Genomic DNA, 18519 nt, shown 5'->3' with positions numbered 1-18519 from the left:
TATACTGTCCACCGTGCATGGCATGCTCGGACCAATATGTTCTTCCGTGCTACCAAAAAGAGCGTCTATCACGATAATTCACCATATATTAACTATGTATGATCTTACAAGAACTCCTTGACAAAATTAAAAAGTACAACTAGTCTCAAGGTGAAATTATCGTCCACTCTCCAACCTGCACAATTGAATGGTGCGTCGTGTAAAAGAAGGCAAAACTTGAAGTACCAAAAGGAAAGAAGGGTAAATAATAAAATCCACACCCACACACACAAAAACAAACGCGCACACACAATTACAAAGCGGTTTAGACTTTGCCCCGTCTGAAACCCTCCCCACTTCCAACCAACCATGCCATCGCCGGCACCGGCTTTGTCCGACGAAATTCTCGTGGAGATCTTCCTCCTCTTCCCACCGGACGAACCCGCATGCCTCCTGAGCGCCTCCCTCGTTAGCAGATTCTGATTCAACCTTCTCTCCGGCGGTAACCGTCCCACCCTTAGTAAGCACCACAAAATTCGGAGCACTATATCGACTACAGGGGTGCCACAAGTACTCTGCACGGATCTGTCGCCATGTCCTAGTTCTTCTTCAGCTTTGGCGTAGTGGTGCTTGTTCTTTAAATATTATCATTAACTTTTCATTAAACTTGACAATTTCCTTGGGCATGCCTAGGTGGGTGATTGGATTATTTGAACCTCTAGTTTATTGTAGCATCAGCTATGTGCAATGTTGTTTAACTTTCTCCGAATACAACTTCACAAAGTAGATTAATTAGTCTTTCCATTTCAGGAACTCTGGAATTTGCTCTCCCAGTTTTGACCCAATCTCTAAATTCGTCCCCCAAAAGAAGTACAATCGATCAGTCGATGATGAGGGCATATGTCTAGAGCTACTTCTTTTTGTTTCTCAGGAGATGGTGATGGTTTATGCGTGCTAGCTTCCTATTATGTCTTAATTTATCTTTTCATATTAGGTAACGCTACATCTCAAGTGTTCATGTCACTGTGGTTTTGCTTATCCAGCAATGTTACTGAAATCTTAAGCTATAAAATTTAGGGAAGAAGATCTCATGGAGCTTTTTGTTGCTACAATAGCTCATCAAAATCATGAGGTATTAGTTCTTTAACTATTGTATGTTTTAGGCCTACAGTGCACATAATAATAGACTAAAATATCCATGTATGAAGATATGAAGTTCACTTGTTACGTCAAATTGTGATAGGCTACGTTCATCATTGCAACAGTTTTGATACATCAAGATTTCGATACAGTTTTCATAGATTTTTCTTCTTAGACGACATGTTTTACTCAAATGCATCAACACATATTTTATCATGCATTCTATATAGAAGAGGTATAACTCCATTGCAACCTTCATTCGTCATTGGTGGAAAAAATATTTGTCCTCTAAGTTGGCTGACTACCAACATGTCGTGGTACCTCTGTCTCCTCTAGGATGTTGCCTATTGAACTACTCCTAATTGTTGGAGATATGCCCAAGAGGCAATAATAAATTAGTTATTGTTATATCTTATTGTTCATGATAAATGTTTACATCTCATGCTATAATTGTATTAACCGGAACATTGATACATGTGTGTTATGTAAACAACAAGGAGTCCCTAGTAAGCCTCTTGTATAACTAGCTTGTTGATTAATGGATGATCATGGTTTCGTGATCATGAACATAGGATGTTATTAATAACAAGGTTATGTCATTAGGTGAATGATATAATGGACACACACCCAAATGAGCGTAGCATAAGATCAAGTCATTAAGTTCAATTTGCTATAAGCTTTCGATACATAGTTGCCTAAGTCCTTCGACCATGAGATCATGTAAATCACTTACACCGGAAGGGTACTTTGATTACATCAAACGCCATTGCGTAAATGGGTGGTTATAAAGATGGGATTAAGTATTTGGAAAGTGTGAGTTGAAGCGTATGGATCAATAGTGTGATTTGTCCATCCTGATGACGGATAGATATACTCTGGGCCCTCCCGGTGGAATGTCGGCTGATTAGCTTGCAAGCATATGATTGGATCATAAGAGATGACATACCACGGTACGAGTAAAGAGTACTTGTTGGTAACGAGGTTGAACAAGGTATGGAGATACCGATGATCGAACCTCGGACAAGTAAAATATCGCGAGACAAAGGGAATTGGCATCGTATGTAAATGGTTCAATCGATCACTAAGTCATCGTTGAATATGTGGGAGCCATTATGGATCTCCAGATCCCGCTATTGGTTATTGCTCGGAGAGGAGTCTCGACCATGTCTGCATAGTTCGCGAACCGTAGGGTGACGCGCTTAAGGTTCGATGTCGCATAAGTAGATTCAGAATATGAGTTGGAGTCCGAAGTTTTTGTTCGGAGTCTCGGATGGGATCCGGGACATCACGAGGAGGTCCGGAATGGTCCGGAGAATAAGATTCATATATGGGAAGTCATTTTCCGGGGTTCGGGAAAACTCCGGTGTTTTGACCGGAGCTTCTAGAAGGTTCTAGAGGGCCACCAGTGGGCCCACCACCCCGGGAGAGGCCACATAGGCGCCACATGGCATAGTGGGTCCTACCCACCATGACATGTGGGCCTAGGCCGGCCCCCCCTTAGAGATAAGATCTATCTCTAGTTTAAATGGTTTAAATCTAGAGATAAGATCTATCTCCTAAAATAAATGGTTTAAATTAGGAGATAAGGGGAATACTTGGGGGAGGAGTTTTCCCTCCCCATGTGGCCGGCCAAAGGGGGTAGGTGGGCCCTAGGGGAAACCCTAGGCCGACCCCCCACCTATATAAAGAGGGAGGGGTGGCCGGCCAAGGCACCCCATCCGAAACCCCGGCTGCCCCCTCTCTTTCTCCTCCATATGTCGCGCGAGCTTAGGCGAAGCCCTGCGAGGAATTCTTCTCCACCACCACCACCACGCCGTCGTGCTGCTGGGATTCCGTGGAGATCTACCACACCTCCGCTGCCCACTGGAACGGGGAGAGGAAGGGCTTCATCGACACCGTACGCGCGACCGAGTACGGAAGTGTTGCCGGATTGCAGCACCGGGGATGATCGTCTACACCAACAACGAGATCTAATCTCGTAGGCTTTGGAAATCTTCGAGGGTTAGTCTCACATCAATCTCGTTGCTTCGATCTTGTAGATTAGATCTTGGGTGTTCCATAGATTAGATCTTGGATTTATTCGTCTTTGCGGTAGGAAAATTTTTGTTTTCTATGCAACGAACCCCAACAGTGGTATCAGAGCCATGTCTATGCATAGATCTGTTGCACGAGTAGAACACAATGGTTTTGTGGGCGTTGATGCTTTTGTTGCTTTAGTTTGTGTACTTTGCATCTTGCGGGATGGTGGGATGAAGCGGCCGGGCTAACTTTACATGACCGCGTCTCATGAGACTTGCTCCACGCTTGACATGCAACTTGTATTGCATAAGTGGCTTTGCGGGTGTCCGTCTCTCCCACCATAGTGAAGATTCCAATTTGCACTTTCTATTGTCAACACTAGTATCACCGTTGTGGTTCATGTTCGTAGGTAGATTGGATCTTACTCGAAAACCCTAAACCACGTAAAATATGCAAACCAAATTAGAGGCGTCTAACTTGTTTTTGCAGGGTTTGGTGATGTGATATGGCCATGATGTGATGATGATTATATTTGATGTATGAGATGTTCATTGTTGTATTATGGCAACCGGCAGGAGCCTAATGGTTGTCTTTAATTTTTGTTAAAGACCTGCGTGTCTATTCATCATGTAATAGCTTTATTTCAAGTAGTTGTCATAGTAGCTATAAGTGATGGACAACCATGAAGCGGCGCCACGGACCTTGGTGCAATGCTGGTGATGATGGAGATCATGATCATGTGCTTTGGAGATGGAGATCAAAAGCACAAGAAGAAAGGCCATATCATATCACATATTATGAATTGCATGTGATGTTAATCCTTTATGCATCTTATCTTGCTTAGATCGCGACGGTAGCATTATAAGATGATCCCTCACATTAATATCAAGATAATAAAGTGTTCTCCCCTCGTATGCACCGTTGCTACGGTTCGTCGTTTTGAAGCATCTCGTGATGATCGGATGTGATAGACTCTACGTTCACATACAACGGGTGTAAGCCATGTTTGCACACGCGGAATACTTGGGTTTGCTTGACGAGCCTAGCATGTACAGACATGGCCTCGGGACAATGGAAACCGAAAGGTTGAACACGAGTCATATGGATGATATGATCAACATGTTGATGTTCACCATTGAAGCTACATCATCTCACGTGATGATCGGTTTTGGTGTAGTGGATGTGGATCGTGTGCCACTTAACAACTATGAGGGATGTTGTATTAAGTGGGAGTTCTTTAGTAATTAGATTAAAACATGAACTAATTATCATGAACATAGTCTGAATAGTATTTTGAATTAAATTTGTAGAATTGGCATCCGTTATCTACCATGCGCTAGTCTTGTAATTGAGATAGAAATACTGTTAAGTCTGACAAGTAACTCTACGGGCTGGTACCGTATTGTTAAAGAATCAAGAAATGATTAAGTCCTATTGCAAACTTTTAGTAAACTTCTCATTAATGATTCAAAGAACAATGGTTTCAATTAGTACCTAGAATCATCTTGCCTCCGTGAAACTTGAAGTTCAAATCTGTTTGAAAAGTAAGGAGCTGGAAATTTTGTTTTCAAAAATAAGCAAGGTATGAGATATATGTGATATCTAAGACCTTATTGCAAGATGATAGAATATAATCTAGTGAGACTACATAAACTCATAAGTTTTATGGGAATGTAAGAAGGTTGAAGACGCCAGGCGTCCCAATCCTCCAACTAGTTGGGCACTAACGATATTCGCATATCCATGAAGTGATTGTCCTTAGTATGCACCGTTGCTAAGACTCGTCGTTTCGAAGCATCACGTGATGATCGGGTGTGATAGATTCTACGTGTGCATACAACGGGTACAAGCCAGATTTGCACGAGCGAATACGAGGTTAAACTTTACGAGCCTAGCATGTACGGACATGGTCTCGGAAAGTCGTCATGATATGATGGATAAAATTATGAGTGAAATTGTTCATCATATTACAAAGTTACTAATAGTGAAATCTGGAACACTTGTCATATGATGATCAACTTCAAAGTAAGAACCTCAAGGTTATTGGTATTTGACCAATGGACTTAGAAGTCATTGAAAGTGAAGTGTTTTCTGAGAATGAGGAAAACTAAAAGAGAAACTACAAAAGATATTTTGGCAGAAAGAAAGAAAAGACTAGAAAGTCTAGATCAGGTGTATATAGATGATATACATGTTATGAATGTATTCCTTGTTTTGGTCACACAATGAAATTCTTGGGTAATTGTACCATATTGGTTGGTATGAGGTGTCATACAAAACAACGCAATACAAGAATACAATGGCCTAAGGGACTGACAAGGAATATGGTAGGAATGCACGTCTGGAACAAAAATAAAGTGTTATTGTGTTCGTCGTTGGCATTCTACCTAGCCATTCAGATTTATAATAAAGAACTTTATAATTGTTGTTATGTTCTAGTCAAATGAAAACAATGAGTTGTTCAAATTATGACATATTCCATGTACGATGGATAAGTTATTATAAATCTTTATGGTGAAGCACACATGCATAACACTGACGCTAAAATGCCATAAGGCAAATGATATGAATTCCACTCATTAGTGGAACCGCCATTTAGGTCATGTTAGAAAGGAACGCATGAAGGAACTCCATTTGAATGGATTTTTGGAGTCATTCGACTTGGAATCATTTGGCGCTTGCAAATCTCTTCTAAAAGAGAATGACTTAAATACCGTTCATAGGCCAAGAGTTGAACGGGCAACTAACTTAGTGGAAACATACATGATGATGTATATTGTTCACTGGGCATAGTTGTGTGCGGGAGATTCTTTTACTTCATGAAAACTTCTAACAATGAATTGAGTATATATATGTGGATATATTCGATAAGGAAGAAGTTTGAAAACATTTGAATGGATTCAAATAAGTTTTAGCATGAAGTGAAAATCATCGTAATAGAAAAGTCAAATATCTATGATTGGATCATGGTGGAAATATTTGAATTACGAGTTTCAGCGAACATCTAAGAGATTTATGAAATTGTTCTACAACTCACGTTTCTTGGAGTATCATGATGATGATGGAGTATCCAAGAGACGTATCCAAACCTGTTGGATTGATGATGAGATAAAATAAAATGACGCCATTATATTTTTGTGGATTACGCTTTAGAGACTATCGCTTTTACACTAAATAGAGCATCATCATGATCCATTGAAATGACACCATATGAGTTATGGCATGGGTATAAACCCTAAATAGTCCTTTCATAAATTTTGGTATGCATAGCATAAGTAAATGAGTTTACAACCAAAATCGGATAAATGTCTTTGTTGATTATCCCATGAAATTGATTGGGAATTCTTTCCACTATGAAGTCAAAGACAAAAGTGTTTGTCGATGTTTCTTACTTATTTCAAAGAAATTGTTTCTAGCGAACTATTTGAGTGGGAGGACAATGGAACTTGATAAGGTTTATGAACCCGAGCATGATGATCGTAGTAGCACAACATCGGAAATGGTTCGGAAGCGGCTACGAAGATCATGGCTCCCATGTCTACAATGTGTTATAGTCATGGAGATCAAAGTACTTATTGAACCTTGTAGATGTGGTTTATTTTGTGGTCAAATAAATGATTTGTGGACAAAGGATTGTTTTTGAACAATGATAAACCAACTACATACAAAGAAGTTATGATGGGCCCTGACTCCGTTAAAATGGCTATGCGCCATGAAATCCAAGATAGGTGAATACTTTTTGAAAGTAAATGGATCTATAAAGTAGATGGACTTGGATGGAATATCCTTAAAGACGCTTGACTTATCGAAAAGCAGTTTACGAAAAAGTTCAAAGAGTTGACTACGATAAGATTAGATCTTCTGTGGCAATGGTTATAGTCTATGTGGATTATTCTAGTAATCGCTACATATTTCTTTTATGAGATATGATAGTAGGATGGCAGAAATACATTCCTTACCAGAAGTGTGTATGAAGGATGTATACTAGATACAACCAAGATTTTTGTTAGTCCGTGGAATACTAGATAGGTATACAAACTTCAATTGGATGAAGTGAGTATCGCGGAGTTGGAATCTTCACTGGATGAAATAATCAAAGAGTTTTGATTCCATCAGAAACGATGAAGATGCTTGCATTTGCAAGAAATTAAGTGGGAGTACTGAGACATATTTATAATACTTTATGTAGATGACATATCGTTGATTATAAATAGTGTAATTATATAATTGATTTAAAAGTTTTCATTGAGAATTAACATCAATGAAAGGATATGAATTGAAACATATTTAGTGTCAAGATCTATGAAGATAGATAGAAACACATAATAAGTTTAAGTTTAAGTACATAGAATAGATATTGAAGTAGTTCAATTAAGAAGGTGTTCTTTTCATGTGAAGGTTTAACAAGACTTGAGTGTATTTGACACTCGATGAGTAAATACACATGAGTGATTTTAGATCACGAATAATATGTACAAAGTCAGAAGTCCTGTGCTCTAAAGTGTTACGAGCATGTACCAGAATGATTCATGTAATGATCATTGGACAACAGTAAGAATATCCCTGAGTACTTTAGAAGAACCAAGGATATATATATATAGTTTTTATATGGGGTAATGACAAACAAATCGCTGTAAGGTGTTGCACCGATATTAGTTTGGTCACATATAAAAATAAAATTTCAATCTCAATTAGGCTAAGAGTTATTTAAAAGGTAGCACAATGAGCTAGAACAAGTCTATGCTAGATTTGGATGAGTTCTAAATATTGTGACGGATTCTACAAACGAAGGCGAGTATGTCATTGTTTTGACAATGACCGAGGATGTTAAGTCGAAGAGTTCTTGGAGAACTTGGTGTAGTTTCGACGAGTGTCGGAATTTTGAAGCTATATTGTGTGACAATATTAGTGACTTATTTCGGACCGCGGAATTAAGGTTCCACCAGAGGACTAAGCATATACAATTAATGCCGACTCATTTGGAAAATGAGTGATGCGTTGAGACGCAAATGAATTGCAAAAAACATACGTTTCTGAGCATGTCAGATCCGTTGACTAAAACCTCTCCCGTGAGCAAAACATGATAAGCACCAGAAGGTCAAGGTGTTATATCTTTACATATGTAAACTAGATTATTGACTCTAGTGCAAGTGGGAGACTGTTGGAGATATGCCCAAGAGGCAATAATAAATTAGTTATTGTTATATCTTATTGTTCATGATAAATGTTTACATCTCATGCTATAATTGTATTAACCGGAACATTGATACATGTGTGTTATGTAAACAACAAGGAGTCCCTAGTAAGCCTCTTGTATAACTAGCTTGTTGATTAATGGATGATCATGGTTTCGTGATCATGAACATAGGATGTTATTAATAACAAGGTTATGTCATTAGGTGAATGATATAATGGACACACACCCAAATGAGCGTAGCATAAGATCAAGTCATTAAGTTCAATTTGCTATAAGCTTTCGATACATAGTTGCCTAAGTCCTTCGACCATGAGATCATGTAAATCACTTACACCGGAAGGGTACTTTGATTACATCAAACGCCATTGCGTAAATGGGTGGTTATAAAGATGGGATTAAGTATTTGGAAAGTGTGAGTTGAAGCGTATGGATCAATAGTGGGATTTGTCCATCCTGATGACGGATAGATATACTCTGGGCCCTCTCGGTGGAATGTCGGCTGATTAGCTTGCAAGCATATGATTGGATCATAAGAGATGACATACCACGGTACGAGTAAAGAGTACTTGTTGGTAACGAGGTTGAACAAGGTATGGAGATACCGATGATCGAACCTCGGACAAGTAAAATATCGCGAGACAAAGGGAATTGGCATCGTATGTAAATGGTTCAATCGATCACTAAGTCATCGTTGAATATGTGGGAGCCATTATGGATCTCCAGATCCCGCTATTGGTTATTGCTCGGAGAGGAGTCTCGACCATGTCTGCATAGTTCGCGAACCGTAGGGTGACGCGCTTAAGGTTCGATGTCGCATAAGTAGATTCGGAATATGAGTTGGAGTCCGAAGTTTTTGTTCGGAGTCTCGGATGGGATCCGGGACATCACGAGGAGGTCCGGAATGGTCCGGAGAATAAGATTCATATATGGGAAGTCATTTTCCGGGGTTCGGGAAAAAGTCCGGTGTTTTGACCGGAGCTTCTAGAAGGTTCTAGAGGGCCACCAGTGGGCCCACCACCCCGGGAGAGGCCACATAGGCGCCACATGGCATAGTGGGTCCTACCCACCATGACATGTGGGCCTAGGCCGGCCCCCTTAGAGATAAGATCTATCTCTAGTTTAAATGGTTTAAATCTAGAGATAAGATCTATCTCCTAAAATAAATGGTTTAAATTAGGAGATAAGGGGAATACTTGGGGGAGGAGTTTTCCCTCCCCATGTGGCCGGCCAAAGGGGGTAGGTGGGCCCTAGGGGAAACCCTAGGCCGACACCCCACCTATATAAAGAGGGGAGGGGGTGGCCGGCCAAGGCACCCCATCCAGAAACCCTGGCTGCCCCCTCTCTTTCTCCTCCATATGCTGCGCAGGCTTAGGCGAAGCCCTGCAGCAATTCTTCTCCACCACCACCACCACGTCGTCGTGCTGCTGGGATTCCGTGGAGATCTACCACACCTCCGCTGCCCGCTGGAACGGGGAGAGGAAGGGCTTCATCGACACCGTACGCGCGACCGAGTACGGAAGTGCTCGCCGGATTGCGGCACCGGGGATGATCGTCTACACCAACAACGAGATCTAATCTCGTAGGCTTTGGAAATCTTCGAGGGTTAGTCTCACATCAATCTCGTTGCTTCGATCTTGTAGATTAGATCTTGGGTGTTCCATAGATTAGATCTTGGATTTATTCGTCTTTGCGGTAGGAAAATTTTTGTTTTCTATGCAACGAACCCCAACACTAATCTCCACATTAAGGGCATTTCCAGCACTTCGATACATTTTTGACATGAAAAAAGTCTGTTTGAGTTAGACTGCGGACACCAAAATGACTGTCCGACCATGTTTCTCTATTTGGGTCGAGGTAGCTCCAGCGGCCCGATGCATTTTGGTTAAGTCTATCCATTTATAGATTATTTCTCAGCATATTTTCAACCTAAATAATGAAAATATAATAATGTTGCATTAAAATAATGGTGAGTTCCTTATTACATAAAAAAGAAAATGAATGATAAAGTTCACATGCAATGTTCCTTATTACATCACAATTAAACAAATAAAATTACATGCGATGACTACTCCTCCTTCTCCTCATGTCTTTGCCAATGTTCATTGATGCTCAATAATATTCGCTTGGAGACGAGCGGATATATGGCTATCACATAGCTTGGTGTGCTTATGTAGAAACTCCCCAAACGTTGCTGCCCTTACCTGCGGCTCAACCAACGTATCCCGAAATTGGCATCCTTGCTCATGGAGTATGTCATCACGCTCTTGCTTAATGATCATGTTGTGCATGATCAGACAAGCAAGCGTCACCTCATGCATGGTTTGAACATTCTTTGTTCTAGTAGGGCGCATGTAATAGCCCACCGATCTTGCAGCACACCAAATACCAGCGCCACATCTTTCCTGCAAGCCTCTTGCCTCTAGACAAACCTCTTTGTTTTATCTGTTGTAGGATTACGAACTGTCTTCACTAGTGTGGCTCAGTCCCGATAGATGCCGTCAACAAGATAATATTGTTTGTCGTATGCATTTTCATTGGTCTCATAACTGACTACAGGAGAATTTCCTTTTACAAGCCTAGAGAATACCGGAGCGATGGAGCAAGTTCATGTTATTGTGGGAACCGGCCACGCCAGTAAAGGAGTGACAAATCCACATATCATGTGATCCAATATATGGTTCGATCATCTCCGGAAACCTTCTTGCCTCGTTGATCGACAACAGCCGGGCAATGTTGGCAACAGTTGGCTCTCTCACGTAAAGATCGCGGAACACCGCAATCATAACTCGGTAGAACATGCACGTCGCCTCCAAGCAGGTGGTCTCTCGCTCATTCGCATGTACTCGTCATCAGCCACTCCATACGCAAGCATACTAATAATCGTGAAACACTTATGATATGAGGCGAAGCCTAGCTTACCAGTGACATCGGGCATGCATCCGAAGTAGGAGTCGCAGTCTCTCACGCCCCGTAGAATAGTCAAGAACAAGTTTCCTGACATCTAATAGCGCAGCCGGAACACGGCCTCCGTGAAAACCGGGTTGGCGGGATGGAAGTAGTCCCGATACTGCCGACGCTTTTCCACCAAAGTTTGCGCACTACTTGTGAGTTGCATGTCAACACCAATGATCTAGTTGATCTAAAGAAGTTGCTCGATAAAGAAGGAGCTCCTGGTATCAACCAACTTGGGACGATATATACCCGTGTACGGTGTACTTTGCAGTCGCGATCGAACCATAGTATACTCCGTTGCGGCACTGCGAACCGTGCACGCGCGGTGCGCTCCACCTTCCCCGACCGGCGACCGCGCGCAGTTCCATCGAGCCGCACACGCACAGGACACGCGCGTCCCGGTCACCCCGTACGTCGCCGGTGCGGCCCATTTACGGCGCTGTCGACGCGCGTCCCCCGTCGATCCATCCACTGGCCACGCGCGCTCTCTCTCTCTCGCCCGCCCGGCCCGGCCCGGCCCGGTCCGTGAATGACTGACCACGACCGTGAGCCCGTACGTACGTGACGAGCGACGGATACGCGTACGTACGTAGGTACCACGTATGCATTTGTAGAAACGGATAACGTTTCCGATGGACCACGCTGCACGCGTAGGCTTGAGCGCATCTCCAACGGCGCGACCCCATTTTTGCGTCCGCCTAAACCGATAATACGTGTGGTACCAACTTCAGCGAGACGACGTATAGTGATCGGGTGTCCGCAACGACGCAAACGTGATCCAAATATGCGCTAGGTTTGCGTCTCTGCGGACACGACGCGGATGAAGCGGTCGTCCGCCCGATCCTCGCACATGCTCGTCTGGCAGGAGCACAGCTGCTTCGTCTTCTGCGGTATTACTTACGGGCCGCGCTGCAACCTTTCCAGGGCCGCGTTAATGGCGCGCCTCAGCTGGACGGCGTCGCAGTGGCAGGGCATTGACGACGAGATGACGTCTGAGCCTCTTAAAGGAAGTTGCCGGCGCCCATTTTTCCGACCACACCATTGCCACAGCTCACACTATCCACCCGACCGACGCCATGGGAAAAAATGCTGGCCGTTCCGCAAGAACAAGAACGACCACGAGGCTAGCGGCTCGCGGTTCAGCAAGAAGTCACCGGTCGAGCGGTACGTCTGCGTCGAGCTCGCACGCCGCCTTTCGGAGGAAAACCTGTCGATACCATGGGCGGACGCAAACCTGCCTAGAGGGGGCTGGTACCTCAACTCAAGGCTTGTTGGTCCCCCCGTGCCGCGCGAGGGCCGAGAGCGCCGGGACGAGCTGCGCCGCCGCCGAGCAATCTTGCCGCCGAATCTCCGGGAAGATCTGGCGTGCGCGCTCAAATCCTATAACTAGATCTCTTTCGCGACGTGGGAGTTCGACGCGCGCCGCCGCGCTGGCTACCTCGGCGACGTTGACTACTTCGACTGCGAGATCGCCGCGGAAGAAGAAAAGAACGACCAGAAGGACGCGGACGAGGACACGGACATGGCAGAGTACGACCACGACGATGGCGGGCCGGCGTGGGATCCGGAGACCCAGCCGCCGGACATTACCGAGGAGGAGGCCATTGCCATGTCACTAGCTAACAGCGAGCTCGACGAGCTCACTTTGTGGGACGGGCTCGCAATCCAGCTCGCACTGGGGAGGTCGACGTCTCCTCCGGCCACACGAACGCATTCCAACGACCGCGCTCCGGCTGCTGCTCCGGCCTGAGATCCCTGGCCACCTTCACCACAGTCTCTTGCGCAGGCGTCGGTCTGGCCGCAGTTGCCGCAGCCCGCAGCCTGCCGTGCCTCCTCCACCGCCGGTGTACCAACTTCCATGGTCGACGCTGGAGTTCATCGACCTCATCAGTGACGACGACCAGTAGGCAGTACCTAGTTTTACCACGCATTTATGGCCTTTTTATATTTTTCATTAATGTAAATTATAATTTTATAAATGAAAAAATAAATTATGCGTCGTGTCGCTGGACTCACCCGATACAAACAAATGATTCAGCGGACGCAAACGGTTTGAGCGTCCGAACGTCGCCCCGTGGGAGAGGCCTTGACCGACCGGAGGAGCACAGTGCCCCGGACAGGTACGCCTGCGGCTACCCGTTCGCCTGCATCCATGCACCGTGCACGTGGGGCCTCACTCGAATAATGGCGCCCATCCACATACACACCGGGGACCCGCCGGCCCGTACGTCCGGAGAGACCGCGAGAGACAGGTCGGACTTAGTGCGTCCAGTACAAGACATACTTCACCCGTATGCTACGTACCATGTACGAGCTGTGCACGTACGTATACTGCCTGAGCTGAGCTGAAAGCCTGAAAGAAAGAGTGATGGATTGTACATTCGTAGATAGAGGTGTCGCTCAGATCCGTTACTCCACAATGGGGCTACACCTACTGCTAGCTAGCTCGACGCAGCCGAAGCGTACATATACCTGGCTCCCGTCTCGCCAACCGTGCGCGTCGTGGTCGGCACGGACGTCCCCGTTAGGCCATGTACGATGTGAGCTATTTAGAGGGGTGTTTATAAAAATAAATCAAACACATTTTGCTAAGCATCACAATTTACCAATGTTTATGTTATCTTTTCTTGAGATTCCAAAAGGGGTTTTAAAAAGACTCGATTTTTATCGATCTAGATTCTTTTAGCAAGAAGATGGAGAAAAACGGAAATATAGACTAACAAAATGGAACATTATATGTAGGCCGAAAGATCAAGGTGGTCTTGGTATTAAGGTTCTAGAATTAAAAAATAAATGCCTTCTAAGTAAATGGCTTTTCAAATTATTGAATGAAGAAGGGGTTTGGCACGAGGTACTACACAATAAATATCTATCTCAAAAGCTCTCTCAAGTTCAGGTTAAACCATTTGATTCTCCTTTTTGAAAGGGACTAATGCATGTGAAAGATGATTTCTTTGCACAAGGTCACTTTAATTTAGGTGATGGTTCGGCTGTTAGATTTTGGGAGGACGTTTGGTTGGGAGATAAGATTTTAGCTCAGCAGTATCCATCTTTATATCACATTGTGCAACATAGAAATGTCTTAGTTGCGGAAGTGTTAGCTCAAGTACCTCTGAATATTCAGTTTAGGAGAGTGTTAAATGTGAACAAATGGACGGCTTGGCTGCATTTGTGCATACGTCTAATGAATGTTAATCTTGGTGATGAACCCGATACTTTTTCTTGGAATCTTACAACCTCAGGAATATTCGCTGTTAAATCTATGTATGAAGACTTGATGAATGACTACACTCCTTTTCTGCGGAAATATTTATGAAAGCTTAAAATCCCGCTAAAGATAATTTTTTATGTGGTTTCTCAATAATAAAGTATTGTTGAATTAGAGATGGTGTACGAAGTGTTGTTTTTGCGGTGCACAAGAATCCATCGAACACATGTTTTTAGTTTGTCTTTTTGCAAAATTACTATGGCTCATGGTTTACTTCGCTTTTGATCTCCCACCCCCAACAAATATTACCAATATATTTGGCAATTGGTTTAATGGAGTTGACAAAAAAGCAAAAGATCGAATATGCATTTGTGTGTCGGCTTTGTGGTGGTCAATATGGAGGTGCCGGAATAATATTGTGTTTAACAATTGAACTTCTTTCAATATTATGCAGGCTATTTATATGGTCGTCCATTGGGTGCAACTGTGGGCGTTACTCCTTCCTCAGGATCAGCGGGTGTTTATGGATACTGGATGCAACCATCTCCAGACGGTCGCTCAGGATATCTTGTCCCAGGCTGGATGGTGTCACACTAGTCGACTACAGGATGCTTAGTTGGCTTAGTTTTGATGTTTCGCTGGTTGATTTATGTATCGACCATGAGTGATCCATGAATCTTGTATTAAATACCACTTTGTTTTTGGATTTTACCGTGTGCATCATCATGATGCAGAGGCTGGGATGTTATCCCCTTTTCGAAAAAAAACATGAGAGGTGTCTAGTTAGGCATCTGATTAGTATAAATAAACATCGATGTTTCAATAAAAATCGGTTTATTTTTCTAAACATTCGTCTAAGTATCTTCTATTGTACATGTTCTTAGATCATTCATCTCCCGGTAGAACGTCCAACGAAGCCGTTTGTTTGGCCCATATTGACAGACGTCGGTGGAGATGCGTATATTGGGAGGTTCCTTAAAACGTCGGCCTATATATAAAACATCGTATAAAGGTAAACAAATATCGCAATGGTAAACGTTAAAATTGGGTATTTCCTATCTTTTTTCTTCCCACGCGCCTCATCCTCAGTCCGTACCAGTTACGTTATCAACACGCCCTGCCCACAGTACGTCGTCGTGTCGCCCATCTCCACGAACAGGTCGAGGCCACCCAACTGCGCCCAAGTCCACCCTGATTTGGATATATGGCGGCCGATTCCAACGAGCACTGAGCATGCTCGTGTGCCACAACCCTGCCATAGGACGTGGAGCGCGAGTTTGCGTTCATGGAGGTGCGTCACTCCTTGCTCGTGTGTCGCGTCGTGGCGAGACGATCGTCCGCGGCACCAAGACGGCGACAAGGTGGCCTACGACTCCATGGTGCATGTGCCCACGGCGGTTGGCATACATCATGGAGAGGACGACACCGAGCTAATGGTGTTCAACTTCATGGTTGGAGACGACAGACAACACATTCCGAAGAAGGTGGCCATATTCCGACGAGTTTCATGGCGCAAGAGCGCCAACACGTCCTAAAACTTCACTCCTACAAATGGTCAACGACAGACGAGCTCCACAACGCAAGAGCACCAACACATCCTAAAACTCCACTTCTACAAATGGTCAACGAATTTTAGGGGGCACCCGAAAAATGGCTCCCCACTTTAGATACGGCAAGGGATGAGAGGTTTGTTTGAAAAGATTCCTCAAAAATTTGAAAATTCAGTCCAGTTGGAATGGACATATTTTGCACGCATAACTGTAAAATAGGAGCAATTAATATACTTAATACTAGCAATTAAATCACGGGTTTGGTTCAGATGCTGCAGGGGCCGTGGTCAACGCAGTCGAGATCGGCCGCAACATGTGCGTTCTGCCGGCGTACGTAGGATTACGCTGCCGGAGTACACGATCGAACCTCAGCGGCGCGGCTCGTGCAGCCGCAAACCAAGCATCTACGGGCGCACTGTTGATTAGGGATTTGATTACCACTTTGCCTTCTTAGTGTGGTCCTGGTAGCAGTACGTCCGGCCTGGGCTACACTAACACTACTAGCTTGCTTTGCTTGGTTAAATAACACCATGAGCTTGTTGGTGTCTGACAGTGGACATTGATTATTGCGAACCAAAAGAAACTGTCTGCTGCACACAGCACACACCGTGCTTTGCTTTCTTTAGCACGAGATGGATCATTTTGCATGGTTCGCTATTGATTGCCCCAGCAATCCAGATTTTTTTTTGGGTTAAACTAGCAGGTGGTTTAAGTTTCACTCCTATCTACTCCATTCGATTCATATTACCAATCATTAATATGTATATATCTAAATATATTTTAGTTAGATAAATACGCATCAATGATAAGATCGGAAGGAGTAATAGAAAGTTACATCAATTGGTTTTTGGTTAGCATCGTTGTAAAATAATGTATATACATTGTGTATATGTATTTTTTTTTCCTTTTTTACAATGATGTACCAGTAATGCTGGTTTATTTGTTAGAGGGTACTTGTATAGATTTATTGGGGTGCCTATTTTGTTTTTTTCTCTACGAGGGTAGACTATACACAACGTGTTTAGCTGTTTATAGCTTCAGTAATATTTTGGAGTGGTTCTATGTGCTGTGTGTTTGTAAAATCTAGGAGAAGTTGTATCCTTCGGCTTTAGAATAATCCATGTATAAATATTATGGCCTTTCTATATGTACCCTATTTTTTCTTCACATAAGTGGTACCTAGAAAACTTGTTTAGATTTTGTCCTTGCAGGATATTAATAATGATAGGATGATTCTAGAGTAGTCCACTAAGCCCAAATTTCTATGAGACTTGCACTTTTAGGGTCTGTTCGGTTCTAGGATGCAGATGAATGGAACGGAATGGTTCCATCCTTTTGAGCGATTCCTGTGTTCGGTTCGATTATGGAATGGAACGAAGTGGTTCCTCGGAACGGAATATTCCTCGTAGATGCGGAACCAACCGATCCGCCCGAATCGGCCGGACGTGGGGGAACGGCTCGCTAATCGCTCGCTAATCTTCCTCTTCCAACCGAGTCGCACACCGCGCCGCGCCTGCTCGCTCGTCATCCGTGCCGCGCCTGGCTACGCCCGCGCGCGCCCCACCGGCCGGCCCAGCCTCGCCAGCATCCACGGTGGCGGCGGCCTCGCCTAGCCGCGACGACGTCCACGGCGGGGGCGAGCTCGCATCCACGGTGGCGGCGGCCTCGCCTAGCCGCGACGACGTCCACGGCGGGGGCGAGGGAGCTCGACGGCGGGAGCGCGAGGGAGCTCGACGGCGGCGGCGGCTGGCCAGGCTCGCACGGGAGCTCAGCCGGCGGCAGGTAGGAGCAAGGCGCGGCGTCAGGCCGGGAGCGGCGGCGGGATCCAGGGACGGCGTTGACCCAATTTTGCCTCTTTCACTTCCGATTTTGATCCAGGGACGGCAGTTCCATTCGATTTGGCAATGATTAATTAAATTTAGGCACTAATTCGATTTGGTTCCATTCACATTTTTTAGTATGAACCGAACGTGGGAACGGATTGGAATGGGATGAGGTGGAATGGAATGGAATGGAACCATTCCATTCCATTCCACTTGATCTGAAAACCGAACAGACCCTTACTTTTTTTTTATGGAATGACAGACATTACAAAATGTACTTGTATTATTACTATAATCTAGGCCCGTATGGTCTTTCTATATATCTTATTAATTATTATGATTCACAAATTGTACTTGGATGTATATAAATTCATGATGCACGTGCAGTCATCGATTGATTTTTATATAGTAAAATAGCTATAAACCATGTATTGCATATAATTTTTTTCTTCTTTTCACGTGAGATTTAACATTAACATGGGTTCAATTGTTTGGAATTTGGTAAATTAATATATTATTACAACATGCGATGTAATAAATATATTATCGTTGCAGGGTATTTATATAGATTTACTAGTTTTTACTTTCTTTGGTACACAAGGATCAACTTGACATCACATTGCATTGTTCACTAGTGACTGGCTACACTAC

The sequence above is a fragment of the Lolium rigidum genome, unplaced genomic scaffold, assembly GCF_022539505.1.
Source record: "Lolium rigidum isolate FL_2022 unplaced genomic scaffold, APGP_CSIRO_Lrig_0.1 contig_17643_1, whole genome shotgun sequence".
NCBI lineage: Eukaryota > Viridiplantae > Streptophyta > Magnoliopsida > Poales > Poaceae > Lolium > Lolium rigidum.
This window is presented reverse-complemented; position numbering follows the sequence as displayed.